Below are 12,912 nucleotides of genomic sequence, written 5' to 3' on the forward strand. Positions count from 1 at the left end.
AGATCATGCCGCAAGGAATTACATAGAATATACAACACACAGAAACAGACCATTGAGCCCTACTGGTCTGTAGTTACTGGTGTTTATACTCCGCACCAGTCTCCTCCCATTCCATTGGAAGATATCCTGGGATCACCGGCTATCTCAACTCCACACCCGCGCTGTTAGAGCCATGTTAAACCCCAGTAACTTCGAAAGACGCGCATTTCTATAGCGCCTTTCCCAACCACAGGACATCAAGATCGTGAAAGGCGCTCTAGAAATGCAAGCCTTTCTTTAAGTACTTTTTTTTTAAGAAGTGTGGTCACTGTTGTAATGTGGGAAACGCGGCAAGCTCCCACAAACAGCAATGTGTTACACGACCAGATAATTTGGTTTTTTTAAGTGATGTTGGGGTAAATATCGACACCGGGGAGAACGCCTCCTGCTCCTCCTGGGCACTTTCTCTTCTGTCTTCCCCGTTATCTAGGGTGGGGCAACCTTACCCCATGTGGGGGTAGGAAGTTCCTCTCGGGGAGAGAGGCGCATCTCTCTGTCCCTCTCTCGCTGCCTGCCCCTCGTTCTCGCTGCCTGCCCCTCCTTCTCGCTGCCTGCCCCTCCTTCTCGCTCCGTCTCTCTCTCTCTCGCCTGGCTTAATGGTGTGTTGTTTCTCTCCCCCCCTGTGTCTGTGCCTGGCAGGACTGCCTGGATGTGGTAGGCGATGGCCTGCAGTGCCCCCCCTCGCCGCTCTTCGACCCGGCTCTGGGTCCGGGGGGGCAGTCGATGGACGAGCTGGAGCTGACAGACGGGGTCAGGCCCCGTCGTGACGGCTCGGAGCCAGCCTCGCGTCGCCGCACCTCGTCCAGCACTTCACGGCCCTCCGAGACAGGCCGGCTAAACACCCAGGTGACTGGAGCCCCCAGACAGGTAAGTGCCTCGCACTGTAAATGTAACCTGGGCACCGTTAACCATTGAGTCTATAGCACAGAAACAGGCCATTCGGCCCAACTGGTCCGTGCCGGGGTTTATGCTCCACACGAGCCTCCTCCCACCTCTACTTCATCTCACTCTATCACCATATCCTTCTGTTCCTTTCCCCCTCGTGTGTTTATCTTTATAATGGGGAACAAGGAAGTGGCAGAGCTATTAAACAAATACTTTGGCTAACATTTAAGGAACGAATGCATGAATTGCAACAGTTATACATTCCTTTCTGGCGCAAAAACACAAAAGGAAAAGCGGCCCAACCATGGCTAACAAAAGTATTTAAGGACAGATTAGTGAAGACAAATGTAGGTCCCTTACAGTCAGAAACGGGAGAATTTATAATGGGGAACAAGGAAATGGCTGAGCAATTAAACAAATACTTTGGTTCGGTCTTCAAGGAAGAGGACACAAATAACTTCCCAGAAATGCTATGCAACCAAGGGTCTAGTGAGAAGGAGGAATTAAAGGAAATTAGTATTAAGTAAAAAAAAAATAGTGCTGGAGAAATTAATGGGACTGAAAGCTGATAAATCCCCAGGCCTGATAATCCGCATCCCAGAGTACTAAAAGAGGTAGCCATGGAAATAGTGGATGCATTGGTTGTCATCTTCCAAAATTCTATAGATTATGGAACAGTTCCTGCAGATTGGAGGGTGGCAAATGTAACCCCACTATTTAAAAAAGGAGGGAGAGAGAAAACGGAACTACAGACTGGTTAGCCTAACATCAGTAGTCGGGAAAATGCTAGAGTCTATTGTAAAGGATGTGATAACAGGACACTTAGAAAATATCAACGGGATTAGACAAAGTCAACATGGATTTATGAAAGGGAAATCATGTTTGACAAACCTACTGGAGTTTTTTGAGGATGTAACTGGTAGACTAGATAAGGGAGAACCAGTGGATGTGGTGTATTTGGATTTTCAGAAGGCCTTTGATAAAGTCCCACATAAGAGGTTAGTGTGCAAAATTAAAGCACATGGGATTGGAGGTAATATACTGGCATGGATTGAAACTTGGTTAACAGACAGGAAACGGAGAGTAGGAATAAATGGGTCTTTTCCGGGGTGGCAGGCGGTGACTAGTGGGGTACCGCAGGGATCTGTGCTTGGGCCCCAGCTATGCACAATATAAATGATTTGGATGAGGGAACTAAATGCAATATTTCCAAGTTTGCTGACGACACGAAACTAGGTGGGATTGTGAGGAGGATGCAAAGAGGCTTCAAGGCGATTTCGACAAGTTGAGTGAGTGGGCAAATACATGGCAGATGCTGTATAACATGGATAAATGTGAAGTTATCCACTTCGGTAGGGAAAACCGAAAGGCAGAGTATTATTTAAATGGTGATAGATTGGGAAATGTTGATGTACAAAGGGACCTGGGTGTCCTTGTACACCAGTCACTGAAAGCAAACATGCAGGTGCAGCAAGCAGTTAGGAAGGCAAATGGTATGTTGGCCTTCATTGCAAGAGGATTTGAGTACAGGAGCAAGGATGTCTTACTTGCTCCGAGTCCGAGCGGCTGGATCAGCCGGCGGTGGAGCTCGGCACCTTTCCGGTGAGCGGATGGCTCTTTCAGAGAGCGGGCACGTGGGCCGAAGGGCAGCCTCCTTCTGTGCTGTACGGTTCTGCGGTCCGTTAACGGTTCCGCTCCATGTCGGGCCGCCCGCTTGCCCGTCCAGCCAGAGCGCAGCAACTAACGGCAGCTAGATAAACGCACGAGGGAGAAAGGATACGCTGATGGGCTGAGGCGAGGAGCGGTGGGAGGAGGATCGTGCGGAGCATAAACCCCAGGGGCCGGATGGCCTGTTTCTGTGCTGTAAATCCGGTGTGGCGTTTGGCGGCTTTCACCCTGTAACTTAACGGAATATCGCATCCCGTTCGCGGACGGGGAGAGAGAGAGAGGCAGATGGGGAGAGAGAGGGCGAGGCGGACGGGGAGAGAGAGGGCGAGGCGGACGGGGAGAGAGAGGGCGAGGTGGACGGGGAGAGAGAGGGCGAGGTGGACGGGGAGAGAGAGGGCGAGGTGGACGGGGAGAGAGAGGGCGAGGTGGACGGGGAGAGAGAGAGGCAGACGGGGAGAGAGAGAGGGCGAGGTGGACGGGGAGAGAGAGGCAGACAGGCCCTGAATCAAGACTGGCGGCTTGCTGTAGCCGGCGGTTTCAAACAGGAGCCGAAACGAAAGCACTTTCTATGGTCTGTTGGCTTTCACGCAATTCTGACCGTGTGTCTGCCAATTCATCTGAAAGGAACACGCCTGTTGGATTGTTGTGGGGAGGGGGGGGTTCTAGAAAATGTACGAAAGGATTTGGTGGTTTCGAAGGGTACAGATCATGCCGCAAGGAATTACATAGAACATGCAGGTGCAGCAAGCAGTTAGGAAGGCAAATGGTATGTTGGCCTTCATTGCAAGAGGCTTTGAGTACAGGAGCAACGATGTCTTACTACAGTTATACAGGGCCTTGGTGAGACCACACCTGGAGTACTGTGTGCAGTTTTGGTCTCGTTACCCAAGAAAGGATATAATTGCCATAGAGGGAGTGCAGCGAAGGTTCACCAGACTGATTCCTGGGATGGCAGGACTGTCCGTATGAGGAGAGAGTGGGTCGACTAGGCCTGTATTCACTCGAGTTTAGAAGAATGAGAGGGGATCTCATTGAAACGTATAAAATACTGACAGGACTAGACAGACTGGATGCAGGGAGGATGTTTCCCCTGGCTGGGGAGTCTAGAACGAGGGGTCACAGTCTCAGGATACGGGGTAGGACATTTAGGACTGAGATGAGGAATTTCTTCACTCAGAGGGTGCTGAACCTGTGGAATTCTCTACCACAGAAGGCTGTGGAGGCCAAGTCACTGAATATATTTAAGAAGGAGATAGATAGATTTCTAGACACAAAAGGCATCAAGGGGTATGGGGAGAGAGCGGGAATATGGTATTGAGATAGAGGATCGGCCATGATCATACTGAATGGCGGAGCAGGCTCGAAGGGCCGACCCCTGCTCCTATTTTTCTATATTTCTATCCAGCTTCCCCCTTAAATGCATCTGTGCTATTTGCCTCAACCACTCCCTGTGGTAGCGAGTTCCACATGCACATCCTGGGTGTGGTCAGCCAACAGGACACAGACCAGGAATTGGACCCGAACACACACACGGGCACTGGAGAAGGTGCAGAATGATTTACTGGGATAATAACCAGAACTGAGAGGTTTATAACCATCAGGAAAGGCTGAACAGGCTGGGGGTACTTTTCTCTAGAAAAGAGGAGGTTGAGGGGCGACCTGATAGAGGTCTTTATAAAATTATAAAAGGGTTTCGATAGGGTAGACGTAGAGAAGGTGTTTCCACTCGTGGGGCGAGACTAGAACGAGGGGCCATCGATATAAGACAGTCACAAATAAATCCAATGGGGAATTCAGGAGAAACTTCTTTACCCAGAGAGTAGCAATAATAATCAACTTTATTGTCATTGTTAGTGTACAAGTGCAGTACAACGAAATGTAGGCTTGCGGCTCCCGAGAGTGTACATTTAGATTAAGACATTTAAACATTCAACATTCATTTGGCTTGTAATACATTAACATAAACATAATAAAGTGCATTGGCAGATGTGCGGGCTTTAGAGTTTATTTGTGGAGTTCAGTAGGATGACAGCCCTGGGAAAGAAGCTGTTCCTAAATCTGGTTGTACGGGTGCGAATGCATCTGTAGCGTCTCCCAGATGGCAGGAGGGCGAACAGACTGTGGCTGGGGTGGGTAGGGTCTTTGATGATGGACCGTGACCTCCGTAAACAGCGTTTCTGGTATATGTGCGCTATGGTCGGTAGCCGGGTGCCGGTAATGCGTTGGGCAGTTTTGACTACCCGCTGCAGGGCTTTCCGGTCATAGTAGCTACAGCTGCCATACCATACTGTGATACAGTTCGTCAGGATGCTCTCTATTGTGCAGCGGTAAAAGTTAGAGAGGATCAGGGGTGACAGGTTACATCCCTTCAGCCTCCTTAGGAAATATAGGCGCTGCTGGGCCTTCTTCACCAGAGAGGAGGTATTGAGGGACCAGGAGAGGTCTTCCGTGATGTGGACTCCGAGGAACTTAAAGCTGTCCACCCTTTCCACCACAGCCCCATTGATGTGGATGGGGGTGTGACTTCCGCCTTTAGACTTCCTGAAGTCCACAATGATTTCTTTGGTTTTCTTGATGTTAAGGACCAAGTTGTTATCGGCGCACCACTTCACGAGATGCTGGACCTCCTCCCTGTAGGCTGACTCATCGTTGTTGGTGATCTGGCCTACCACCGTGGTATCATCCGCAAACTTGGTGAGAATGTGGAACTCGCGACCACGGGGAGTGGTGGAGGCGAATACTGTAGATGCATTTAAGGGGAGAGCTGGATAAACACATGAGGAAGAAAGGAATAGAAGGATAGGATGAGATGAGGAGGGGTGGGAGGAGGTTCGTGTGGAGCACAAACACCGGATACGTTGGGCCTGTTTCTGTGCTGTACATTCTGTGTTGCATTCTCACCGCGCTCGCTCTGGGTAAACTGTCGGCGGGTGATTGTACCGTGCGGTGTGCTGCGACGCCCTGGGTTCCAGTCCCCCCGCCCGGCCCATGATTCGCCCTATCGAGGTCGGGCTGAAGTTTCCTGCTCCGGATCGCTGTCCGGTGACCCCTGCTGCTGATGAACGCGCGGGCCACGAGGTGAGGCAGTGGTCGAGCTCAACTATGCTGGGCGACCTCCCAACACTCGTGGTATACGGGGATGTATTGAGAGATTGGGGGAGGGGGTCTTATTTTAACGGAGTTTCGGGCGAGGCATTTAACCCCGTTGTGCGTCACCGTCTCTTCTCTCGCACGACTGCAGGGCGGATCACAGCCGGCCCGAGGGACCCGGGACCAGAACGGCACCAGGGAAGCCAGCTGAACCGCGAGGGTCCGGCGGGCGGGGGCAGCGACCCCCACGGGCAACCGAGGCGCAGTGACAGACGCCTCAACACAGCTACTGGACGTTCGGCACCGACTGGGCGCCAGAGGAGAGCCTCCCTCAGCCGCGGCGGCAGAGGACGGTGGACATTCCGAGTCACGCGCACTATCTATAGGCGTGAGTGGAGGTGCTGCCCGAGGCATGCGGAGGAAAAGGAGCGCGCTGCAAATAGCCCGCGTCTTATCTCGAGTCCGAAGTGTGTGTGTGTGATAACCTTGTGCTTGCAACGTGGATCAGTCCGATCTCCGCGCAAAACTGACGTCAGCCTTGTTTTTTGTCCCCGCGCCTTTCTGTTTTAAAAAATAGATATATATAACGTTCTTCCCTGTTTCCCCGTCCACCAGCAATCGAGCAGCTCAACTGGGTCCTTGAGCTGCGAAGCTTTCGGTCGCAGCGGCTGATCGATCGGCGTGCGGGGAGCCGCAGAATCGCGAGCTCGTGCTGTCTGGTCTGGCCTGTGTGTGTGGAAGGGAGCTCGGTTCCACCACTCGTCGGGGTAGGGAGGGCTAGCATCACCTGGAATCGGGCGATAGGGCTCGCTCTCACGCCTGTGGGTCGCCCCCACCCCCAGCGTGTAGCCTGGGGCTGCCTCACTGGTGCCGGCCTTCGGGTGAGACGCTAAACAAAAGCCGTCGTGTCCATTCAGCCGGCCGTTAAAAATCCCGTGGCCGCTATTGAAGGAAGGGGGGAGGGGTATTCTCAGTGTCCCGGGACCCATGTACAATCTTACAGTGCATGAGGAGGCCATTCGGCCCATCGTGCCTGTGCCGGCTCTGTGAACGAGCTCTCCAATTAGTCCCACTCCCCCCTGCTCTTTCCCCCGTAGCCCTGTGAATTTTTCCCCCTCAAGTATTTATCCATTTCTCTTTTGAAAGTTACTATTGAATCTGCTCCCACCGCCCTTTCAGGCAGCGCGTTCCAGATCACAACAACTCGCTGCGTTAAAAACATTCTCCTCATCTCCCCCTCTGGTTCTTTTGCCGATTATCTTCAATCTGTGTCCTCTGGTTACCGACCCTCCTGCCACTGGAAACAGTTTCTCCTTAATTACTCGATCAAAACCCCTCGTAATTTTGAACGCCTCTATCAAATCTCCCCTTAACCTTCTCTGCTCCAAGGAGAACAACCCCAGCTTCTCCAGTCTCTCCACATCACTGAAGTCCCTCATCCCCTGGTACCATTCTGGTCAATCTCCCCCTTAACCTTCTCTGCTCTAAGGAGAACAACCCCAGCTTCTTCAGTCTCTCCACGTAACTGAAGTCCCTCATCCCCTGGTACCATTCTGGTCAATCTCCTCCTTAACCTTCTCTGCTCCAAGGAGAACAACCCCAGCTTCTCCAGTCTCTCCACGTAACTGAAGTCCCTCATCCCCTGGTACCATTCTGGTCAATCTCCCCCTTCACCTTCTCTGCTCTAAGGAGAACAACCCCAGCTTCTCCAGTCTCTCCACATCACTGAAGTCCCTCATCCCCTGGTACCATTCTGGTCAATCTCCCCTTAACCTTCTCTGCTCTAAGGAGAACAACCCCAGCTTCTCCAGTCTCTCCACATCACTGAAGTCCCTCATCCCCTGGTACCATTCTGGTCAATCTCCCCCTTAACCTTCTCTGCTCCAAGGAGAACAATCCCAGCTTCTCCAGTCTCGCCACGTCACTGAAGTCCCTCATCCCCTGGTACCATTCTGGTCAATCTCCCCCTTAACCTTCTCTGCTCTAAGGAGAACAACCCCAGCTTCTCCAGTCTCTCCATGTCACTGAAGTCCCTCATCCCCTGGTACCATTGTGGTAAATCTCCTCCACACCCTCTCCAAGACCCTTGCCATCCTTCCTAAAGTGCGGTGCCCAGAATTGGGTCACAGTGCACCAGCTGGGGCCGAACCAGCGATTTTACAAAGGTTTACTGTCCACATCACCAGACCGGAGGAACTGCGACTCTCTGCAAGCTGGTGCAAGGTTTTTCTCGCGGTGTATCGGCGATCGAATGTGAACTGTTAAGTCTGTAAATAACTGACCAAAGAAGTTGTAACGTGGATGAAGTTTTCATTAAAAACTTTTGAAGAGGTGTATTTGCTTTGGTTAATGTGTGGTTCGGCGAGTCAGATTGAGCGAGGCGGGAGAGGAACTTTCTCCAAATACGCCAGTCTGCCTGATATGTAACAAGGACTTGCATATATACAGAGCCTTTAACGTACCATGGCACTTCACAGGAGCGTCATCAGATTTTTAAAACTCTGACCCCGAGCCAGACGAGGAGATATTAAGGCAGGAGAACAAAAGATCAGTCAAAGAGGTCGGTTTTAAGGAGCTTCTTAAAGGAGGAGGGGAGAGGTTTGGGATGGGAATTCCAGAGCTAGGGGCACGGCAGTCAATGGTGGACTTTGGAAATCTGGGATGCTCAACAGGCCAGAATTCAAGGAGCGCAGAGGGCTGGAGGGTTGGCTGGCACTGCTCAGAGGCAGCGTTTGCTGCTTTTAGCTGTTCTACTTTTCTTCAACACCGTGTTTATTTTCTAACTTCAGGCAGGCACAGCACGGGTTAGATACAGAGTAAAGCTCCCTCTACACTGTTCCCATCAAACACTCCCAAGGCAGGTACAGCACGGGTTAGATACAGAGTAAAGCTCCCTCTACACTGTCCCATCAAATACTCCCAGGGCAGGTACAGCACGGGTTAGATACAGAGTAAAGCTCCCTCTACACTGTCCCATCAAACACTCCCAGGGCAGGTACAGCACGGGGTTAGATACAGAGTAAAGCTCCCTCTACACTGTCCCATCAAACACTCCCAGGGCAGGTACAGCACGGGGTTAGATACAGAGTAAAGCTACCTCTACACTGTCCCCATCAAACACTCCCAGGGCAGGTACAGCACGGGGTTAGATACAGAGTAAAGCTCCCTCTACAGTGTCCCCATCAAACACTCCCAGGGCAGGTACAGGGGTTAGATACAGAGTAAAGCTCCCTCTACACTGTCCCCATCAAACACTCCCAGGGCAGGTACAGCGTCGGTTAGATACAGAGTAAAGCTCCCTCTAGACTGTCCCCATCAAACACTCCCAGGACAGGTACAGCACGGAGTTAAATATAGAGTAATGCCCCCTCTACACTGTCCCATCAAACACTCACAGGGCAGGGACAGCACGGATTACATATGGAGTAAAGTTCCCTCTACACTGTTCCCTTCAAACACTCCCAGGGCAGGTACAGCACGGGGTTAGATACAGGGTAAAGCTCCCTCTACACTGTCCCATCAAACACTCCCAGGGCAGGTACAGCACGGGTTCGATACAGAGTAAAGCTTCTTCTGCACTCCCAGGGCAGGTACAGGGCTTAGATACAGAGTAAAGCTCCCTCTACACTGTCCCATCAAACACTCCCGGGACAGGTACGGCACAGATTAGATACAGAGTAAAGCTCCCTCTACACTCCCAGGGCAGGTACAGTGTAGGTTAGATACAGAGTAAAGCTCCCTCTAGACTGTCCCCATCAAACACTCCCAGGACAGGTACAGCACGGAGTTAAATACAGAGTAATGCCCCCTCTACACTGTCCCATCAAACACTCACAGGGCAGGGACAGCACGGATTACATATAGAGTAAAGTTCCCTCTACACTGTTCCCTTCAAACACTCCCAGGGCAGGTACAGCACGGGGTTAGATACAGAGTAAAGCTCCCTCTACACTGTCCCATCAAACACTCCCAGGGCAGGTACAGCACGGGGTTAGGTACAGAGTAAAGCTCCCTCTACACTGTCCCATCACACACTCCCAGGGCAGGTACAGCACGGGTTCGATACAGAGTAAAGCTTCTTCTGCACTCCCATCAAACACTCCCAGGGCTTAGATACAGAGTAAAGCTCCCTCTACACTGTCCCATCAAGCACTCCCGGGACAGGTACGGCACAGTTTAGATACAGAGTAAAGCTCCCTCTACACTCCCATCAAACACTCCCAGGGCAGGTACAGCATCGGTTAGATACAGAGTAAAGCCCCCTCTAGACTGTCCCCATCAAACACTCCCAGGACAGGTACAGCACGGAGTTAAATACAGAGTAAAGCCCCCTCTACACTGTCCCATCCAACACTCACAGGGCAGGGACAGCACGGATTACATATAGAGTAAAGTTCCCTCTACACTGTTCCCATCAAACACTCCCAGGGCAGGTACAGCATGGGTAAGATACAGAGTAAAGCTCCCTCTACACTGTCCCATCAAACACTCCCAGGGCAAGTGCAGCACAGGGTTAGATACAGAGTAAAGCTCCCTCTACACTGTCCCAGCAAACACTCCCAGAGCAGGTACAGCACGGGTTAGGTACAGAGTTATGCTCCCTCTACACTGTCCCATCAAACACTCCCAGGGCAGGTACAGCACAGGGTTAGATACAGAGTAAAGCTCCCTCTACACTGTCCCAGCAAACACTCCCAGAGCAGGTACAGCACGATGTTAGATACACAGTAAAGCTCCCTCTGCACTGTCCCATCAAACACTCCCAGGGCAGGTACAGCACAGGGTTAGATACAGAGTAAAGCTCCCTCTACACTGTCCCAGCAAACACTCCCAGAGCAGGTACAGCACGGTGTTAGATACAGAGTAAAGCTCCCTCTGCACTGTCCCATCAAACACTCCCAGGGCAGGTACAGCACGGGGTTAGATACAGAGTAAAGCTCCCTCCACACTGTCCCATCAAACACTCCCAGGGCAGGTACAGTACGGGGTTAGATACAGAGTAAAGCTGCCTCTACACTGTCCCATCGAACACTCCCAGGGCAGGTACAGCACGAGTTAGATACAGAGTAAAGCTCCCTCTACACTGTCCCATCAAACACACCCAGGGCAGGTACAGTACGGGGTTAGATACAGAGTAAAGCTGCCTCCACCAGCGTGATGGGGCAATGGGCTTGTGCCTGTGGACATTGAACCGGGGCTCATTTCACAAAGGCTGCCAGCAGATGGAGCAAGTGTTCTTCCGCTCATTCTGGGCTTGCTTTGAACCCAGAAGTGTAGGCTAGTCACCCACGCTTTGCGTCACCCAGTGCCAGCATTAATCATGTCCCAGCACTGCATTGATGGTAGCGAGTGTATTTCAGCGTCTGGGGAAATGTCATTACTAGAACAAGTCTTTGGATGAGAGGGCTGTCCTATGAGGAGAGATTGTGTAGAATGGGCCCTCTACCCTCTGGAGTTTAGAAGAATGAGAGGTGATCTCATTGAAACATACAAGATTCTGAGGCGGATTGACAGGGTAGATGCTGAGAGGCTGTTTCCCCCCTGGCTGGAGAGTCTCGAACCAGGGGTCACAGTCTCAGGATAAGGGGTTGGCCATTTAGGACTGAGATGAGGAGGAATTTCTTCACTCAGAGGGCGGTGAATCTTTGGACTTCTCTGCCCTGTGGATGCTCAGTCGTTGAGTATAATCAGGGCTGAGATCGATAGATTTTGGAGACGCTAAGGGATATGGGGATCGGGCGGGAAGGTGGAGATGAGGTCGAAGATCAGCCGTGATCTTATTGAATGGCGGAGCAGGCTCGACGGGCCGAATCCTGCTCCTAATTCTCACGTTCTTCCCCACAGTAGGGCACTCACCATCTCTGGTTGGATGATTATCTCACTTTGGCTGCCTGTAAACTTTTTACTTCTAACACTCGGAGGTTTAGACTGCAGAGCAAACACTGAAGGGGAAACCACGTCTGCTTGGCTCCAGCTGTTGGCAAACCGCCTTTAACTACCCTTCCCTTTAACTGCCTCAAGCTCGCCACCCTCACCAAATTTCTCCTCAATTTTGCTACCCCGACCGCCACTCGCCACCACTTCCCGCTCCCCTTTTACAGTGCGCCGGGTCTCATTCAAATCCCGTGTCCTAACTCGCACCGAGTCCCGTTCGCCCATCACCCACCCTGTGCTCGCTGACCTACACTGGCTCCCGGTCCGGCAGCGCCTCGATTTTAAAATTCTCATCCTCCTGTTCAAATCCCTCCATTGCCTCCTCCTCCCTATCTCTGTAACCTCCTCCAGCCCCCTACAACTCTCCCTATCTCGGTAACCTCCTCCAGCCCCCTACAACTCTCCCTATCTCGGTAACCTCCTCCAGCCCCCTACAACCCTCCCTATCTCTGTAACCTCCTCCAGCCCCTACAACCCTCCCTATCTCTGTAACCTCCTCCAGCCCCTACAACCCTCCCTATCTCTGTAACCTCCTCCAGCCCCTACAACCCTCCCTATCTCTGTAACTTCCTCCAGCCCCTACAACCCTCCCTATCTCTGTAACTTCCTCCAGCCCCCTACAACCCTCCCTATCTTGGTAACCTCCTCCAGCCCCTACAACCCTCCCTATCTCTGTAACTTCCTCCAGCCCCTACAACCCTCCCTATCTCTGTAACTTCCTCCAACCCCTACAACCCTCCCTATCTCGGTAACCTCCTCCAGCCCCTACAACCCTCCCTATCTCTGTAACTTCCTCCAGCCCCCTACAACCCTCCCTATCTCTGTAACCTCCTCCAGCCCCTAGAACCCTCCAAGATCTCTGCGCTACCTCGGCACTGCCCCTCCGACAGTGCAGCTCTCCCTCAGTACCGCCCCTCCGACAGCGCGGCGCTCCCTCAGCACTGCCCCTCCGACAGTGCGGCTCTCCCTCAGTACTGCACTGGGAGTGTCGGCCTAGCTTTATGTGCTCGAGTCTCTGGAGCGGGGACTATAAACCCACAACCTTCTGACTCAGAGGCGCGGGTGCTGCCCACTGAAGCCACGGCTGACACCCGGGCCCCGACCTGATCAATTGGCCGCTCATTTTAACTTGCCCTTTTGTGGGATCGTGCCGTGCGCAAGTTGGCTGCTGCCTCTGCCTACGCAGGAAGTACGACGGCCCTTGGAAAGTGAAAAATCCCCTGGTTAACCAGGGGCTTCGGGCTGTCCCGCCAGTTGATCCCTGCTTAGCCTGTGGGGAGGTGAAAGGGCTTCCTA

At 52.2% G+C, this 12,912-nt stretch overlaps 1 long non-coding RNA gene and 1 other non-coding gene across 2 annotated transcripts; both read left to right on the top strand.

Moving 5' to 3' along the window:
- Positions 1-7: 7 nt before the first annotated feature.
- On the top strand, positions 8-8,016 carry LOC147080494 (uncharacterized). The gene is made up of 2 exons (XR_015077285.1): positions 8-906; positions 5,834-8,016. It is a non-coding gene; the product is annotated as an uncharacterized LOC147080494 (long non-coding RNA).
- LOC147080495 (small nucleolar RNA SNORA2/SNORA34 family) lies at positions 3,087-3,224 on the top strand. Its single transcript, XR_015077286.1, has one exon. It is a non-coding gene; the product is annotated as a small nucleolar RNA SNORA2/SNORA34 family (small nucleolar RNA).
- Positions 8,017-12,912: the final 4,896 nt, after the last annotated feature.

Source organism: Somniosus microcephalus, unplaced genomic scaffold (assembly GCF_052327205.1).
Source record: "Somniosus microcephalus isolate GS21.2 unplaced genomic scaffold, FLI_Smic_1.0 scaffold1540, whole genome shotgun sequence".
Lineage (NCBI taxonomy): Eukaryota > Metazoa > Chordata > Chondrichthyes > Squaliformes > Somniosidae > Somniosus > Somniosus microcephalus.